We start from the raw sequence: 21,522 nt of genomic DNA, 5'->3' as shown, positions 1-21,522 counted from the left end.
GGTTACTTGGTTCTGAGTTTAAATCCACAAATCAAGGTTAGACCTAATAGTCTTGTAAGCCTTTAATAGGGTGACCTTTCATAGGGTAGATCATATATTATGGTCAAAACATTGTAGCCGTAATAGGCCACACTTTACAATTGCAGTAGTGAAGATTTGTGGGTGTTATCCCCACCCTAGTTTTACCTTCTCCTTGGAGGGTTTCTGGGTAATCAAAATCTTATGTGCTATGTGTTGGTTTATTTCATGCTTTGGATGTGATACATGGTTACTTATTTTAGTTTACATGTTAAGTTATTAGATGGATTTATGGTGAAATTTTTAGAGGTAAAAGTTTTAAGTGTTGATTCACACCCTCCCCCCCTTGCCCACCAAAACTTACTTCCAACAAATTAATTCCATTTGTATCCTTGAGTTTAGTTGTTTGCCTTTATGTGCCTCCTAATTTTATTATTATCTTATAAGAGTACTCATAAAAATTATAGTCTTCTCTACGTGGTCAAGTTCTATTTCAGTGGAGGTTCTTCAGATCATCAATTTCTTTTGACAATACTTTATAGCTTCTACATGCTTCAATGGTTTTCTTCATGGTCATCCTTTCGTCCCTATCTTTTGGGAAATTCCCTATTTTGGAGGCTTGTTAAAGTCCTTCACTACTTCTTTCAACATTCTTTCCATCTCTTCTTAGAGTAAGGATTTTCCCATGTGGTTTTCTCTATCTCTCCTCTTTGTAGATGTTTGATTGTGCTTGGGTACCTCATCAATCCCTTGTTGTTGAGACCTAAATTTACTTTCAGTAATAGTTTCGAAGTTTTTAGCTACTCTCTAAGCTTATCATAAGGTGGAGTGTTAGAGAAATAAGGTTTTTTTTAATTATCTCTATTTTACATAAGCTAAATTTTAGGCATATAATAATTAATTCTTTTATTAATTATAATCATGCAACCTAGGTTAGACCTTTTAGGGTTTTGATATCCTTTACAAGGATAGATTCCTCTTTGAATCATTCACTTTTTTATTAATAGTTTTTTTTTATTTTTTCTCATCAAGAATATATTCTTTGTGAATCTATGAAGTCCAACCTCCATAGATTTTTCTCCTCTCTTTCTGTGATAGATATTTGCATGCAGTGATTCTTGGGAGCTACAATGTTGAGATTTCCTGAACTTCAACAAAGAGATTCATGAACCTATACTTGATGAAGATGGTTTGTTAATGAAGATTTCATTAGTAGAATAATAATAGAATTCCTTGGTTGGAGGTCAAGGGAGTGAATTGGTTACATACCTCTTGTTGAAGACACAAAAGAAAAAGAAATTATGAATCATGGGATGTTGAATTTGAGATGGATTTGAAAGATAATAGTGATGGTTTATATGAGGATCCTGCAAGTGATAGTTGGTATGCAAAAGAATATTTATATTGTATTATAGAGTTTAATATTGCACTTACATTAGATCATACAAGATTGAAAGAGAATGAGAGTTACACTTGGAAATTTTTAATTACAAAGGAGTATTGTTAACAACACATACTTGTTCTAACTAGCTTTTGGAAAAAATGAATAAAAGAAAAATATCAGCAACAAATACTTGTCCTAGCAAGGTGTTGGAAGAGAAGAAAAGAAAGAAATGTATAAGTAGTGACTACTTCTTTTTGTGAATCCATGTTCACAAAAAAAATCTCACCTAAGGTGTTTAATAGAGGACCATCTTGCATCACAAAATAAAAGGAGACATGATAAAGGGAAAAAAATGAAGGAAAGGGAAAATGACAAAAATAGAAGGAAAACAATTTTAAAATGAAAAAATGGAGAGAAAAGTTCATTTTTATTTACCAAGTTGCATAGGTGGCATAAAAAGAAAAAATATAAAAAATGGTTCATCTCGTTTATTGAGGTGTGTAGTTGGCATTATAGAAGTTTGTGGAAAGTTCCTTAAATCATGCATTTAGTATTTGTTGTATCCCACAAAGGCAATTCAATTGTCTAATTCAACCACATGGTGATGCTTAGTAGTAATTGGGTGGGTATTTAATATTTTTTGTAAGGTAGTTGTATTTACCTTTTATCCCACATTGGTTGTGTTTGCAATATCTTGGGGGTTAAGTGCCAATATAAGCAAGGCATGTGAGCATTTCTAATCAATCTCTTCAAGTGTAAGTTCATGTGATGAAATATTTTTGGATGGAAGCTCTTATTATATAATATATTTGGTTGCAAACTCTTGAGATAAAAGATCTTTGTGTGTAAGATCTTAGTTACATTCTTGGTGAGGCTCTTGGGATGAAAGCTCTTTGGGTTAAAGCTCTTAAGGTGTAAGATCTCAGTGTAGAATATCTTGGTGTACAAAAAAATTGGAAGCTCTTATTTTGAAAGCTCACTCATTGTAATCTCTCATATTGGAAGGTTTCTTATATTTTAAGAAGTTTGAGTTCTCTTATCTTGAAGAAGTTATAGAAATGATATCATCTTGTTGATGTTGCTAGGAATTTTAAGTATTATGAATGTATGCTTTGTGAAGTATTTTACCTTATCTTTATCTCTACATGGTTAACTGTTTTTATTTTTTATTTATAAAGGTGGTGTGACCCTTCATTTTTCTCTTTAATCATAATCTTATCCTTTCTCTTATTTTCGACTAGTTTATCCCTTATCTTAGGTATACCTTATCTTCTCTTCAACTTATCTTTTACTTTAGGGTATACTGACAAGCATCTTAATGACACCAATCCTCAACATTCCCAACTCATCATGAATGATAAGTCTTAAACTATTAACATACCTAGGCATCTTCTCCTTAGATGACTTGTATCCAAAATTTATTGTCATCTTGTAGAACTCTTCAATGTACTCCTTAACTATCAATTCCTTTTTCTTTAGATTATGCATATTTTTAAACAATTCCAATTCATTTTGCCCTTGTATGAACTTGGCCTTAAGTATATAAACCTTAACCCTCCACTTAGTGATCTTAGATTCATTGGTATCTTGCCTATTCTTTTTTAATTCTTTCCACAAAAAGGAAGCATGGCCCTTCAACTTAGTTTGTGGTAACCCAACCCTCTTTAGATCCTTAACATCTTCAAGCTCAAATTAATCCAATTAATCAATTCCTCAAGATGTAATGAACCAACAAAGAGAGAAACATCCATTCTATCACTCTTATCCATTTGTGTGATGGCTCTTAATAACCTTTCTTCATATGCAATAATCTCAACTTTAATTGTCTCAAGATATTTAGTAGCTTAATCAAATTCCTCTTCAATCTTAGGTTTCCTCCTAGCCATGGTCAAATCATTTTGGATCTCAATCCTTGTCACATTATTGAATTCCTCCATAATTTTCTCTATCCTTCTAGGGCTAATTCTTATAGGTGGAATCCTTACAAGCTTTAGGAATCCCCTTCTCAACTTCCTCGATTTGATGATTAGCTCGCAAATGTTGATTACTCAAACACAATCAATAAATATACCAATACCTATAACTTTCCTCAAGTAATTTGTTTTCCTAGTCCTAGAAAATCACCAACTTTTCCTTTAACTAATCCACTATCTCTTCTTGTGGTTCCCTTTGCACAACCCTTTCATATTTTATGTTATATGCACCTTCTACCATCTCACAACTAGGATCTTTAGAGTTTACAATCTCTACAACTTGATCTAATCAATATTATTTTGAAAACCCTTTTTTCATGTACAATCAATAAAAAAATCTTATCCTAGACCATCTTGCACATGCCCCTTGTTTATGTAGGTTACATCCTCAATTCTTCCATCCCACAAACAAAAAACATACAACTTCAAAAGCTTAGGAACATAGATTTATAATCATTACAAGAACTACAATTGCATTGTGATACCACTTGATACCAAAAGGAGATTTCCAACCCTATAGCTATAGACAACATGATGGAAATTATGAAAAAAAGGCAATCATAAACACCAAAAAATAGGGAACAATGATTTTCTTACATGAACATATTTCTACTACGACTGATTGTGGAAATTTTTTCATGTTAATCAATACCCTTTATGAGAGAGAGATTTTTTTCTTAAAAAAATAATTTGAACTATTGAGAATTAGACTTTTGAAGGTTTTTTCTATTGGAATGTAATGAAAAACAAGTGACTAAGAGAATGGGGTGTGAATCAAGAACCACTTAAACTTTTCCAGCTTAGATTACTTGTTCTTTACTTCTTTATATTATCTAATATAGTTTCATGCATGAACATAAAGTAATAAATAAATCAACACCATAACACTTTGACACAATATTTGGTAACTTAGGAACCCTCCAATGAGAAGGTGAAATTGGGGTGGTGATGAGATCCACAATGCTTCACTACTATAGTAATAAAGTCAGCCTATTATGGCTTAAAATTGATCACTTTTGGTGATCTACTCTATTATGAGTATGAAGGACTGTAAAGTCCACCTTGTGAAAGGATTTTATAATAAAATGAAGCATGTGCTCTATTGAGAGATTTAGTAAAGGATTGTTAGGTCCATCTAGTTAGAGGATTTAACCGATGCACCTGTTAGGATGAATCAATAGGTTGATCTCTTTTTTGCAACTTTTTTTGTTGATGTAGATCCTTTGAATGATATGATCATGTGATTGTGATAGATAAGTCTCTAGTTTTTCCTTTATACTATTTTCTAGCCCGTTTACTCAATCTAATCCATATTCACTTACTGCCTTTTCTATGTATTCCCATTTTAGAAAAATGAATTTTTCTTCCTTACATATCTGTTAAGCAATAATTTTATACCAAGTTGGCTCACACAAGATATATCTTCATAATAATCAAGTTATACTTTCAAGTCAGCCCAAATGCTAATGCTCAGGAAACACTATGTATTTTGGTGTTCTCTTGATGCTTGAGCAATGCAGTGATCTTGGGTGATACTATAGCACTCAGGTAGCACTAGATTCTTGGGTGACACTTTATCACTTAGGTGACACTAGAGTAATCTGACTTGAACAAGTTAGCTCAGTTCATACAAAGAGCTCAACTAACACTGTGAATTTAGTTCTTACTAGGAACTTGGTTTCCACTAATAACTTAGTTTATACTATGAGCTTAGTTAACATAGTATAACTTTCATCTACTCAAGCTACACTAAAATCTTCTTGCTGATGGAAAACTCGGTTGTAGTATTAACCAACCTTCCTAGATAACTTAAGTGGTTTATCACTATTGACAATATGTCTTTCCATAGGGTCTCCCCCTTTGGCATAAGTGACAAAAATACTTATCTTTAGTTATATCCGCAATCAAAATTTTATTGATTAAAAAGTTTCTATCAAACTCCCCCTTTCCATATGCTTGGTTCTACAACTCAGTTTGAACTAAAAACTATGGCTTAGTCACAGCTAATCTAAATTTGGATTTGGATTTTTTTTAATTTTTTTTGTTTATCTATACATCTGATCATCATTTGCATCATATACATATTCCTCTATACATTTCTAATATATATTTCCTTCTTGTTTACATATTATAATTTTTCCCTTATTTTTGTTACAAATGCCTTCACATATACTTACAAGGGAATACCAAAATGCGTGAGGATCATTATGCACTTTCAAATCAAAGACATAGTTTTATCCCAATTTTCTTGAAATACCTTCAAAATGTGCAGTTCAATCTGAAGTTTAGCTAATAACTCCATCATGAGATCTACAACTAAGAAGTTTGTGTCATGAACTAATGTCTTTGCATGTGCAAGATGTTTTTGCATCACATCCATGTGAGGAAGTATCATACTCTGAATATATGATACAGTTGCCCTTATGTTGGCTTCCTCCCTTAACAATTCTTCTTGCAAATTTGTCAAAAATACGACCTTTACAAAATGATTGGAGCAAGAACTCGGGTCAAGTGCTAACTGAATCATACTATTCTTCGAGTCTTCATCTATCTTTTTTAGTATATCTTTTATTTCCTTACTAAAAATTGAAGTATCACATAATTTTGTAAATAGTGAAACAAAATTATTTACAACTCCTTCTAGATTTCCAATGAGAGTGGACAATTCCACTTGATCAATGGAAATATTCTTTGCTACATTCTCCAAAACTTTAATTTCAATTTTTCTTTCTACCCTTTGTAGAAGGTTTTCCTAGTCATCTACATCCTTATTGAATTTATGTACAATATCAACCAATTTCTCAATGATAGGGGCCTTATTATTTACCTCAATTTACACTATATCCAAAAATGTGTCCTTGATGTCTTCAAGAACCTTTCCTCAGTCTCTTTCTACTCTCAATTTTCTCTGTTGTGCTCTTTTTCTCCATAGATCACTCAAGATCTCCATCTATTTAGCAGTGAGATTAGATTGTTCCCAATTTGGAATCATAATCTTAGTATCAAGGTCAATCTCATTAGAGATCTTTTCCTTTTTCTTTCCTTTCGTGCTAGGAGAAACTATTATTTCTTTGACTTATCTTCATCCTTCTTATCTTCTCCACTTGATTGACTCTTGGATTCTTCTATATTTTCTTTGTCAACCTTGTTCTCATTCTTTTTCTATTTTTTTCTTGGTTACTACTTGGGTGGATGGAGGACTTTATTTCTTCTTCACTGATTTCTCTACACTTGATGTAGCATGACTTGGCTTGGAGTGGAGGGTAAAGAGGCAATCACAATAGCTATCATCATTTCTATATCAAAATCTTCTATACTATTTACATCTTGTTCTTCATCTTTTTCTATTTTACCTTCTTCCTTAAAAATAGTTTTCCTCTTCAATACTGTTAAACAAAATTCAAAATGGCTTGAATCTTGGAGTCTACATGTTTTCATGTTTTTCCATGACCTTCTTGATTTCTTCATTTGAGAAGTTAGGCATGCTTCTCTTCAAGGTTTTCTCCCTAATGTCCCTCTCTATTTTCATAGCATCAGTTTATCTATGTGTAACTACCTTTAATAAGGCACCAAGAGGTTGGTTCTTTAGCTCATTAGGGTCATACTTACATTTGGCCATTTTCTCCACTAAAGAATCCTCTATTTTATGTTATTCCTCTTTGCCTTTGGATTCATATTTTATGTATTTGAATCTTTCCATACCATTACCTTCCCTCAATATCTACAATTATTTCTCAAAGGTTAGTGGTGGCTTCTTTAGTTGTATAATAGAGTGTTTTCCTCTTCATCATCATCATCATCCTGAAGTTTCAATTTCCTTTTGAATTTCCTTGTTGTAGTGATTACAGGGGTAGCTACCTTCTTAGGTGTAGCTTTCTTTGGTGCACTTATGATCACTTTCTCCTTTTTCTTTGGAGGTTCTTCTTTGTGTTCTTCTTCTTCATGTTCTTCTTCTTCTTCTTCTTCTTCTTCTTCTTCTTCCTAATCTTCACCTTTTCCCTTAGTGAGCATGAGAGGGTTATATTTCTTTTCCAATTTATTCTTTATGGTTTCTATCATCTTCTTCCCTCTTTTTAGAGCTTTAGAAATCTCTATCTCTAGAGATTACTAGGCTTAGCTTCATCATATGCTCCAAAATATGTTGTTGTGGGGTCAACAGGCTCATTCAAAAGAGCCTCTATGATATCCTTGGTATCATCTATGTTCACCTCATACCCCAAATGCTTCACCCATGTAGTCCTAGGTATGACTTCTTGAATGTGAGTATTGTCACAATCAACTAGGAAATGGATATCTTGTGATATTGCTCAACCAATTTTTGAGTATCCTATACCTATTATGCATCTTTTCCTTGAAATTTTCAAAATATGCATCCATGATACCATCAAAATTTTCTCCCAATTCATCTTTGAACTTATTAATGTGATATATTACTGGTCTATCCTTACTCCATACCACATTGCCTTTGGATGGAAAGAACTTTTGCACATAGAAAAATAAACAAACAACGAGAGAATCAAACATACACACATTCTTCTTTGATGCTCGAATGCTCTCCATGTTTTTTCCTAGTTGGATCATCTATAACTTAGCAAGGTCAAAGGATAGATTATTCTTCACCACTTTATATGCCAAATCAACTACTTCACAGGGAACATTATTCAGCTTGCTTGAACTATAGATTTTGTATACAATGACATGAATCTTGAATTTGATCTTCATGTTAGTGTCATTATTCAGTTTCATCCCATTCTTCTAGGGTCTTCTTGGTATGTTCACCACGAGCTAGGGTCTTGGTTCTCTTGGGTCTATCCAACATTGGGTAGCCTGTAACTCGATGGATCATCTTCTTGGTGATCTTCACAGGTTGTTCTAACCAGAAGGACATGTCATGAACCCTATTGAGCATGTATCTGATCCAATTTACTTGAAAATTATGCATCATATGTAGGGCATGTGTTAAACCCTTGATGTCAAGATGTTTATGCTTAGCCTTTACCGTTCTATTATCACATAATGCATTATATGCCTAATTCATCTCAAACATACCTAATTCCTAAATTATTCATTGATAAAATGACTTGATATCATTGAATAATAGTACCTTGGGAAGGATAGTTGAGTGTGCTCCTAATGGATCTTGTTGTTATGAAATCATTGGGTAAAGCTTGAATGTTGGTGTCTTGCAAACTGTGTTCTTCAACAACATCTTGTATTCCTTCTTTTTCTTTAAATTAGAGTTGGATGACATAATACTTGGTGAGAGATGAGTTGCAACAATTGAGAAATCTTCCTACAACTTCACTCTTAATCACTCAAGGGCTCAAAATTGCTCTAAAATTTGAATGCAAGGTAAGAAATAAACCCTTGATTTTACCTTTTATGAAAATTTTCAAAATTTTAGGGCCTCTTTAATGCATTTTATAGTGGTAGGTGGAATATTTTGGCATTGTCTTTGAATTGTAAGCTTAGCATGAACCGATCATCAACTAGCTCAGTTAGAACTAAATTCTAACTTATCTTTTCTTAGGGATAATAGCTAGGTCAATTATGACTAAGTTGTAAGTTGGTTAAAATGTATCTCCCTCGCTTAACCTAGTGCATTTGAATATGTTGATTTAGATTGATCTTTCTTGCATATTTAGAACTAATGTAAGATCTTCTTGGATTCTCAATTCCAATCATCTCCTAGACTACTCAGTTAGATGTAGATGCTTCACCTAACTCATTGGATTAGATGATGATAACTTTATTGTCTTGTCTTGGGATTTCCTCTAATTTTCTTACCTATTTGTGATTCATCTGAGTCTTGATTTATTCAACCTTAGATTTTCCTTTTTTTTCTTTACTAGAAATTTTTGTGGCTTTATTTATGCAGTTTCATGCCAAATGAACTATCTTTTTGCATACATAACATCTTACATTAGTATTCTTTTTCCTAACATGAGTTCTTGCACAATTTACTCCAATGTGCATGTATTCTCCACAATGATGACATCTTCCCCATGAATTTTAATCCCAACTAATAAATGTTATTTGTCTAGTTCCATTGTGATGATTATTTGGATTTGATCTACATTCTAAATATCTGTGACCATGCTTGTGACATGTGAAAAAGTTCCCTTCAAACTTTGATCTAGTTGTGCATTCATTAGCCTTGTGACCATTTTTTTGCAATTATAGCAATGCCCTTTGATCTTGGGTTGCAAAGTATTGCTCCAAAAAACATGTATTGTATGACCTATCTTTCCATAATTGTTGCATGTAGGCCTTTTTTTCTTTTGTGCTCCTTGTTGTGATGATTCTCCTTGATTAGTATACCCTAAACCAGTAGTATCGTTGGGTCTATTTAGGTTTTCTCATACAATTTATTCACACTTTCTTATGACCTTAATCTACTTTCATTTAGTTCCTTTTTGGCTCTTAGTTCATTCTACAGTCTATCATATTCTTCCCTCAAATTGATGATTACTTGATTTGCATCATCTAGCTAATCTTCCACGTCTATCTAATGTTGAGATATTTGTTGAACTTCATTGGTCTTTTCTTCTAATATTATAGCAAGTAGTCTTCTATCTTCAACTACCATTTATTTATCATTTACTACTTTTTTCTTTTGTTCCATGACCTGGCATAGCCTAACTAAGTGACTTTCGTGTTCTCCTTTCAGTTTTCTTACTTCTTGTAGAGTAAAATTCCTTACTACTAGATCTTTTGCAGTTGTATTTGCTTCTTATAAACTTCTTTCTATAAATAGGTCTTCTATTCTTTCTTCAATGTATATATTGTCATTCATTTGTACAGCTAATTATTTTCTTCTTTTCAAAGAGTGAGTGAATTGTTCCTTGAGTTTCTTGACTTGCTACATGGCAATGTGTAGATCAAGTTTATCATTCTCAATAGCTTTATCTCACTTGCACACTTCTGTTTCCTTAGATATTTTCTCTCAAGTTGTTAAGCCTCTGATAGGATAACCTTTCTCTGACACCAATTGTTGGAAATGTAATGACAAACAAGTGATAGAGAGGGGGGTGTGAATCAAGAACCACTCAAACTTTTTTTCTTAGATTAATTCATCTTTACTTCTTTAGATTATCTAATCTACTTTCATGCATAAATATAGATCAATAAAGAAATCAACACCATAACACTTTCACACAATATTTGGTAACCAAAAACCCTTCAAGGAGAAGGTAAAACTGGGGTGGGGATGATACCCACAATGCTTCACTATTGCAGTAATAAAGTTGGCCTATTAGGGCTTATAGTTGATCACTTTTGGTGATCTATTCTATTAGGAGTATGAAGGATTGTAAGGTCCACCTTTTGAAAGAATTTTATAATATAATGAAGTATGTACTATGTTAAGAGATCCAACAAAGGACTATTAGGTCCACCTAGTTAGAGGATTGAACAGATGCATGTGTTAGGATGAATCAATAGGTTGATCTCTACTCTGCAACTCTATTTTACTGATGTAGACCCTTTGAATGATATGATCACCTAATTGTGATAGATAAGTCTATGTTTTTTCCTTTATATTGCTGCACAACTTGCTTACTCAATCTGCTCCATATTTACTTCTTGGCTTCAAATATTCATCTTTCCCATGTATTCCCATCTTAGAAAAATGAATTTTTCTTCCTTATATATCCCTCAAGAAACAATTTCAAACCAAGTCATCTCACACAAGAGATATCTTCATAATAATCAAGTTATACCATCAAGTCGACCCAAATGTTAATGCTTGCACAACACTATGCATTTTGGTGTTTTGTCGATGCTCAAGAAATGCAGTGAGCTCGAGTGATACTATAGCACTGAAGTAGCATTGGATGCTCGAGTAACACCTTATCATTTGGGTGACACAGGAGCAATCTGACTTGAACAAGTTAGCTCAATTCATATAGAGAGCTTGGCTAACACTATGAACTCAGTTCACACTAGGAACTTGGTTTCCACAAATAATTGGATAACTTGGTCTATACTATGAGCTTAGTTAACATAGTATAACTTTTATCTTCTCAAGCTACATTGGAATTCACTTACCAATGGAAATCTAGAATTGTATTATTAACCTACCTTCCTAGATAACTTAAGTGGTTTGTCACTAATTGATAATATGTCTTGCCATAGGGTCAATAGTTTCATACCTAATAATCTTCACACAATCAAATTCATAATATGCATCTCTCTATAATGATTTTTTATTTACTTCAAGTTAGTAACTTGTAAGTGTAGAATACAAATTTTCAATAGACATGCCTCATTACTAAGGGCATGGTCCTTATTGTTGATCTCCATGTCAGATCTCTTGGCCTTTCTTCCTACTACCATGATTCTACTAAAAACTAACTATTACCCTAAATATACAAAACATCACATTCCATAAGTCAACTTATCTATAAGAAATCTCAAAAATAAAGAGATATATTGCAAACATATAGGTCAAAACCTAAAGCCATAATAACACCACAAAATGGATACATTGTGACATGGAAATATGTAAGGAGGTCAGACACGTGTATTACAAAATATAATAATATTTCATTAAGATTCAAATAATTTGAATCTTTGTCGCAAGCCAAATCTCACCAACCTAGTCATTAGAACAAGAAATCCATATAGCACCAAACCAATTATAAGATAGCTTCGTCTGGAAACATCAAATCAAGCTACAAAGCTAGACATGGGATCTCTATGATGTCTAGATTGCACCATAAATATTTCATAAGATTATGAGCTAACTAGATTAATCACTACCTAGAAAACATAAAACTCTCCTATAGGAACATAATATAGATAAATTGAAAGGAAATATTTTTAGGTGATGCAAGATTGTTAACAACCCAAGGATGCTCCTACATCAACTTATTAATTAATTTGGTTAGAATTTATGCCTACTTTGAATTACAAGTTCATTTAACAATCAAATTTAGATTATATGTCAAAATTGATGTTTAATTAATATTATAACTATTATCATGTTACCTAAGTTGAATTACAAGTTAATTATTTCATAGCACCATGAGTGACTTAAGGGTCTTGGCATTTGAAATTTAAAAATGGGGGTCATTTATCTTTGTCTATGGAAAGCCTTTTGGTCAATTTTGCCTAGGTTTCAAGGATAATGATGTTGTTTGAACAATATAAGTACTAAAGTGGTGCCAATGTTATGTTTTTGGCATTAAATATGGTTTAATGACATTAATAAACACAATTACATTTGGTATGCCTTAACTTTAATTGAAAATATTTCATTTTCTTTGAATGAACCTTGAGCAGATCCAAGATATGGGCCATGATGTCAAGGCATCATAATGAGTTGAATTTATTTTAATTTGATGACAACATCTAGTTTAAAAAAGGACATGAAAACTATTTGTTAGTTCTAGTGAGGATAGTTTAGTGATCATGGAAAGATTGAGAAATTTTTTGAAGTAGTTTACAAGATTTTGTTCACCAATTGTCTTCTCTTTGTGCTTCATCCTGGCATACTTATTTCATTGTCTAATATGTGAGTTAGTTTCTTTTTAAAGGATTGGTTAGTTTTTTAAAACTATTATCCATATTTTCTGAGTTTTTTATATATGTTAAGGATCTTGTATCATGGTCAAGTTGTGAATTTTTTTTGTACTCTTATAAAGAGTTTTTTTTTAATTTTTTTTCATAGGGCTTAGTTTGATCCTCTCAATTAGTTTGATACAAAAGAGTTTAAATGTTCTTTTTTTTTTTGTGCAAAAATTACTATATCCTTGTATAGGTTTGTCATGGAAACATAAGCTTGTATTTTTGTTAAAGAAAATTATTATTTTTAAATGCTTTAACCATGTTCAAATGTGTTTTTCACTCAAACCTTGGTTCATCATATACCTAAGTTGCAACTTATGATATAAGTATGCTCAAAGTTTTGTATTATAATTTGTGTTTGTTAAAAAATGTTAAACCCTAGTCAAGGCTTTTACCTCTTGCGATCATGAGTTCTAAATGAAACCTCACATAGTCATGTTCCATTATTTTTGTTAAGTCTATTAAACCTAAATAGTCATACATTAAATATATTTTGTTAACAATGCTCCTATTTATTTTGTCTATCAATATTCATAGGTCATTAAGGAAGATATACTTGCATTTGTTAGACACATAAATCTTATAGAAAATATATATTTTGTAGTGCCTACCCTCGTTCACATCTTTTCTGGACATTGTTATTATTATTAGACTATGATAGACTAGTTTTATGTTGATGGATTAGTGGTATTGTTTTGACACTATTAGACATTATGTTATGGATTCAGTGGTTATAAGATGAGATCATTTAGACTTTACATTTCATGCATACATGATGATCATTATATTGTTTTCAGCTATTTTGATGATTAGTTGATGGTTATTATCTCGTGTGTTTTATTATGGATACTTACCCCATACTTGCATGTGTATGGTGTGTGTGTTTTCTTATTGTATGGCATTTCTGATGTGGTTAAGGAAGGGAGTCGTAGTCACCTGCTTAGTTAGGATCTATACGATGCACCACTTCCTACCATTGTCTGTTTAGCTTAGCATTAAATATATATTGTATGTACATGCATGGTTTTTCTGCAGGTTGTAGGTATCGGGTATCGACTTCCCTGAATTGCCAAGATGAGCGTACCCTATTATACTATCTCAATGATAAGAGAAGGGAGATAAATTCTCAAGTCCAAATCCCAAACTTATAAGCCAATTGCCCTAGTGAGGTAGGACAAGTATTTGGATATTTTGCCCACCCAATGTGTCGGATGACATGATTCGTGTTTTTTTTAACCCTTTAGACTGATTTTGAGTGATTTTCTCTATGATGGGTTTTCATATTTTATCTTGGAGGTCTATGGTGAATTTTCTATTAATTAAGTCTTAATAAATAGATTTAATTAATAAATTAATTATTTGAGAAAATTAATATAAAATATAATGTTATTTGATATTTTGATTATAATTAATTAAATGTGAATTATTGAGGAAAAATGAATTAAATAAAAGAAAATCAGAAATTAAAATTAATAATAATTATAAAATAATAATAAAAGTAATAAATAAATAATAATAATAAAAGTTATAAAAACTTAAAATACAAGTTATAAATATTTAAATAGAAATTATATAAAAAGTAAATTGGAGTTATAAGCTTGCATGGGAATTAATGCACTTCTCTATTTCTCATTTGTCAACAACACGGGGGTTAGTGCATCAATTAAGCACATGGTGTCTACAACCCTATGGCTCATCTTGAAGGTTGGAAAAGACCCATGCTTAGTTGGTGAAACCTTCCAGCTGTTTCTAGAAGCATTCTAGATGTTTCCTGAAAGCTCTATATATTTAGGCATTCATAGAAGCTTAGACATATAGCGTTGGGAGAGCAATTGGAGCATTGGAGGACTCGAGAATTCTGAAGAAGGGAGGAGCTTGCTCTGCGGATTTTCTGAGGAAGAGCGATTTAGCATCAGAATCCAAGTAGATTCTTGTGATTTTTAATTATGCTATTTTCGCATCGCACATTCCCTGTCTTCTTCATGTCTTCCATATGTCTTCTGAGAAGTTTCATATTTATATGCATTCTTAGTATGGGTAGATTAATTTTATTGGAGAATTTTATATGCATTCTATAATGCAAATATTTTATTCTTAAATTGTAGATATAATCTTGTGAAAAAAAAAACATGCATGGTTATATATTCAGATCAGCATACATATACATACATACATACATATATATATGTATATATATATGTATATATGTATATATATATATACATATATACATACATATATATATATGTATATATGTATATATATATACATGTATGTATATATGTATATATATACATGTATGTATATATGTATATATATACATATATACATATATATATATATATGTATGTATATATGTATATATATATACATATATACATACATATATATATACATATATACATACATGTATATATACATATATATATGTATATATACATGTATGTATATATGTATATATATATGTATGTATATATGTATATATATACATGTATGTATATATGTATATATATATATGTATATATGTATATATATACATATATACATACATGTATATATATACATATATACATACATGTATATATATACATATATACATACATGTATATATATACATATATACATACATGTATATATATACATATATACATACATATATACATACATATATATATATACATATATACATATATGTATATATATACATATATACATATATACATATATATATATATGCATATGTATAAATTTATTATGAATCTATTATAAAATTTGAATATATACATACATACATACATGCATGCATACATACATACATACATACATACATATATATATACCTATGTATATTTATATATAATACACCGAATGAGCGATTGATAATCGCAGTGGAAGAAATTTAATAAATTGCATCGCGATTCATATCGCATGAAATAATTTATATAATGAAATGTCATGGGCATGAATTGTACCCACGCCTGCGAAAGGCAGAGACCTGTCGTCACAGGTCTGCGGCAACAGGGGTACTACGTACCCGCTGTCAGTACAGTGCTTGCGATTGCAAGTACTGCATACCGCATCAAGTGTTTGGGGGGTTAATTAATGTTATATGATGCAAAAAAAAATGTTTATGTTAAAATGTTTATAAACAATCGATTCTCATTGCTATATAATATGGTGTCAATTGAAATTGTTAAATCGATTTTATGAAAACGTATTAATATATTTACATATGTATGTATGTGTGTGTGTGTGTGTGTGTGTGTGTGTGTGTGTGTGTGTGTGTGTTATTTATAAATTTAAGTTATTATTATTTGATAAATGATTTATATTGAAGGTTTATTTTCGTAAAGGTGACTCTTTAATAACTTTCAACTATTTAATAATTTAATTGTTTTAAATTATTAAATAAGGAATTGATAGTTTGGTGGGGGATGTATCAAACAAATATTATAAATTGGAAAATGGATTTTTAGTTCTGTTAAGGAAAACTTATATCCAAAAACAATATATGTGTTCCTCCATTCATTCTTCAGACTTGGAAACTTAAAATGAGATCTCTACATTTAAATTCAAGTTGTAAAACCAAAACATGTGTTTATATTGTGTATTCTTTATGCTATTGTTTTGGGTTTTGGGTTGACTAGTGTTGACCAGTATAGGATGTCTACCAAAGGCTTGGGGGTTATGTGATTGTGGTGACATGATGATGTTTTAATCTCAATCTTTATAAACCCAACCATGGTTATGTGATGGAATGCTCTATGTATTGGTTGTGATTACTGATTGTTATAGTTGAGATTCTTATGTATGAGACACTTGACTTAACCATTATTTTGGTCATCGATCAGTTATCCTTGGTTTATTTTCTAGTCACCATGATGGGACTGAAATGTGGATTTATATTTCATGATGTCATGTGGTGACATGTTTGACTCAACCATTTTTGGAGTCTTCGATCAGTATGATTGAGATATATATTTTGGTTATTGAGAACCATTGGATATTTGATTATCAGTGATACTTTAGTTGCCAATAGAGAGTTGTTGTGTTCATGATTTTCTATGGATGTTAGCTCATGGAGATTTGATGCTTTTATGCATATTTGATGATTTTATGGATTATCTTTTGTGATTTTGAGATTTATGAGTCCATGAGCATTAGGGTAGGATATCTGCATGTAGTGACAAGAAGTGGCTTGCAATGGGGGTCGGGGCCCTAAGAGACTGCTAGGGTAACTCATTGTAAGTTGGATTAATAAGTGATAACATTCACACCTAATACTAACTAAATGAACCTAAAAAGATAAGTGTTTTGTTCTCGCCCATGCCTTGAGTGCTTGTACAGGCTAGGATGGGAGTAGTGAGACGTATGGTTGTGACCTTGCATTCTGTAGTATGCCTCATCAGTATGAGAGGATACTAGTGGCCACATGAAATCAGTATGGACCCATGGAGTTTAGCTAACTGCTAGGGTAACTTGTACATGATAATTGCAATGACACTTTCTCGCTTGTATGGTAGGTTCCTACATGTCATTGTGTGCCTCCGGGATTAGATGTCAAAATTTTTGTTTGGAACCTTGAGTTAGTATACTTTTAGGATTCCTGGACTTATAGAGATATGTGCTATGTGATTTTGATAGCCTGTTTGGGACTTGAGATTATCTCCTTAGCACGGTGGGAGTGGACCACTTAGGTACCACGCGGTCAGGTGGTAGTGCATTTTCCACTCTTATCATTTTGAGATTCATTGAGACATCGTGGCTGATGCGTCCTTCATGATGGTGGATATGTATCCTTTTTCATTGATGATTAGCATATGTTAGATGATGTTATCTTATGCATTTATTTGCATGTTAGATTACTTCTACATATGATGTTGTATTTATTAGGAGTGACATTCCTACTATGTAATACCAATGATCTCTTCGGTGATTTGGAATGTTACGCATGGAGGGATGGCTAGGATCCACGATGGTCTAATGATGCTATTGACGGTTGGGAGGAACCGTGCACTTAGTTTATTATGTTTGATCTTTATGATGGATGTATATGACTTCTATGATGATGTATCATGTATATCATGTGATTATCTATACTTTGATGTATCATGGATTAGAATAGGATGATGTACCTTTTTCTATGTATGTATATTCTTTTGAGCTTGTCATACCCTATGACATGTACAGTGGATGATTGAGTATTTGAAATGTAATGTATAAACATTGGACTTATCATTATTATTTCATGTGGAAGTTGTACTAGATGGATTCATGTATGTAATTCAACGTTAAGGGATCTTCAAGGATGTAATATGTTATTTATGTTATGTTTAATTTCAGATGGACATTGCTATTGCTTCCGTTATTGTGCATGAGTTATATATATGGTATTTATTTTCAAAAAAAAAAAAAGCTACTAAACTTAGTGAAATTCTAGATTAATTTTGTGGATCCCTTGGTGGGGCATTACATATTTCCTTATAAAGAATTATTAAATTGAGAGTTTCACATATTTATTTAATATTAAGTTTTTATCAATTTGGCATATGATTATTATTTAAATGTTTTGAAAGAGAAGTTACATGATTAGTTTTGATGAGATGTAAAAAAACATTGCCTAGCATTTTTGTTGCAATTCCTATGGAAGAAACATTATATAAGTACCATTCAGAGAATAGTATTAGTGTATAGAGAAAGAGGTTGGAGTTTTCATGAAACATTCATTGTATATGAAGTATAGTATGCACATTGATTTTCAAAGCAATCATATTGGTTGAAGAGTGTAGTTTTCCCAATTTGATATGATTGATTGTTAAGTATAGAGTGTCACTTATAATTAATTATGTATTGTATTATGTTGTGATTACTATTCTTTCTACAAAAATTTCTATCTCTATATGAAATCAAATATTATAAAATGTGGTATAGTCAGTGAGGCATTAAAAAGGCATATATGTGAGATAACATAGTTACTGAGATATATATACAGCTAGTGAGGCATTATAATAAGGATATTTCACATAATCTAGTGAGGCAATTTGAGTGGGTGTATTCCCCAAAGAGTTTCTACTAACATATTCTTTGTGTTTGTCTTATTTGTACTACCAATTATTCTTCTCTCATTGTGCATTGCTTTAAGCATATTAATGTAAAAAATATCAAATTGAGTTAGAGTAATCAATATAAACCTGCAATAGCATATAAATCTCAACCACCAAGAGAAATGTGTTAGAAAAATTAGCATTCCTAGTAAATCAAGAAAGGATGCAAGATTAACAATGAGCATAACCATTCAAACGTAATGAAATCAAATTCAAATGAATAATACAAATCATATGAAATGCTTCCTCATTGTTTTCTTTTTCATCCAATATGGCTCTTATAATTGAGCTCAATATTATGCCAACATAATAATTCAAAGTATATTTATGGTTACAAAAATCAAAGATAAAGCTCTCTATTTATAAGGTTCTACAAGAATTTCAATGAAGATTCCTTGATCAATGGGATGATTGATCATGCTTGAAGAGTTAACTCAAAGTGACAAGGAGTTCAACTCAATTGATTCCTTACTTGATAGGATTGATTGAATTAGGTGGTAGAGTTGACTCAAGTGAGTGGGAGTTAAACTCAAATTGACATCCTTTCTTCAGCAATTGACTAAATTAGATTAATTAGTAGGAGAGACAACTATGAAGTCAAGATTTGTGATTGAGAAGCTATCTCAAAGTGAGTGTGAGTTAGGATTTGTGAAGATAATTATTATTCAAATAAATAAAATGATTATTTACTTGCACACGTGGAATTATAAATAAATAAATTCTTATTTACTAATGTGAGAAGAATAGCTAGTTTAATTAATAAAATATAATTTATTCAATTATGAGTGGAGATTTGATTTAATTATAAAGAGGGAATATTAATTAAATATTATGGTTTATTTAATTAATTAACATAGGGTATAATTAAATAGTGTTAAATTTATTATAGATGAATAATTGATAATATCTTATAGATTAATACTTATTTAAGTGTCATTGGCCAACTGAACAATTGGGGCAGAAGTTCCTTATATTTCATCAATACCTTGAAGGAAAGATATGTGAAGATTTCTAAGATTTTGGGATGCACCATTCCTTCTCTGTCGAGCTTTTAGATTTCTCTTATTATTAAATTCAATATAAAATTGCTTGGATGGAAGGGTAAAATGCATAACCAAGTTGGTAAGATTCAATTGCTTAAAAGTTGTCCTTAGAATCTCCCAGTTTATACCCTCAACCTCTTCAAAATTCTAAAAAAATTGATGATATTCTTGAAAGGATCTAGAAAAAAATCCTCTAGACTAGAATTGAGGAGAAAAATAGATTGTCTCTTGTAGCTTGGGATTGAGTATGTAAACCTAAAAAATAAGAAGGTTTAGGATCATACCTATCTAGTTGTTAAACAAGGCTTTCTTGGCTAAAAAAATTTGGTTGATGATTGAGGATAAGATTGAGTGTAATTCAATCTAAAAGAGGAAATATTTATTTAGTGCATCAAACATAGAGGATTTTATCCATTCTCCTAACATTCTAAATGGATATTTTATCTAGAATAATGTATATAACAAAAAGGAGGTGGATGCTCTAGGAAAGAAATGGAAAAAAAATTGATTATGGGAGGATTGCTAGTTATTGGATAAACTCTTGGAGTCCCTACCAAAAGCTAAGAATGCAATCCAACCTTGCAAGAATAATTATGGTACTTTAGTGGCAAACTATTGGAAAGAGAATGCATGGCTTAATATATGTTCTATTGATATAAGATGTCTCATATTCATCTTTCTCTTAATTCTTTCTTTATTAAGAGAGATCTTTAGGACCAATTGATTTGAGGTCCTAATCCTAATGGAAAATTCATTATTTCGTTATCTTTCTCTACCATGATAGCAAGTGATAAACCTCCCCCATTTGGTTCTATTACTAGAATAAGACTCTCATCCCAAAATTCAACATCATTTCTAGATTTTAATCTAAAATGAAGTGCATACTCTTGATAATTTTTGCAAGAGGAGATTTTATCTTCCAAACATGTGTTACTTATGAAAGAATGATGTTGGATCTATTATCCATCTTTTCTTGCATTTCATTTATATTCATGAGGTTTGGGAAGCATATTTAATGGATGGAACATCTATTTAGTGCTACCTAGAAATAGTATGGATTTCTTTAATCAATATAAATGACCTTCATCAAATAAAGTTTCCTAGTTGATTTGGTCCCTTCTGTCTCCTCATGTCTCATGGATTTTATGGAAACAGTGCAATAATAGGGTTTTCAAAGACAAGAAATATCCCCCTGGTAGTGTCAAATAAAATAATTAGATCTATCCAATTAAAATATTATCTCTGTTAAGGTAGAGGGGGAGTTAAGTGATAAAGATCTAGATCTCAATTATTTCCTCCTTTGTAATTTAACACTACGAGAGAGGGTCTACTGTTGTCTTCTCCTCTTAAGGGCTAGGTGAATGCCAACTTTGATGGAGTGACTAAAGGAATCTAGAGGCACGTTGGATGTTGATGGATAGTAAGAGATT

This window comes from Cupressus sempervirens, chromosome 1, assembly GCF_028749045.1.
Source record: "Cupressus sempervirens isolate cs-2001-9-10 chromosome 1, ASM2874904v1, whole genome shotgun sequence".
NCBI lineage: Eukaryota > Viridiplantae > Streptophyta > Pinopsida > Cupressales > Cupressaceae > Cupressus > Cupressus sempervirens.
The sequence above is the reverse complement of the archived record's forward strand: the minus strand, read 5'-3'. Positions refer to the sequence as shown.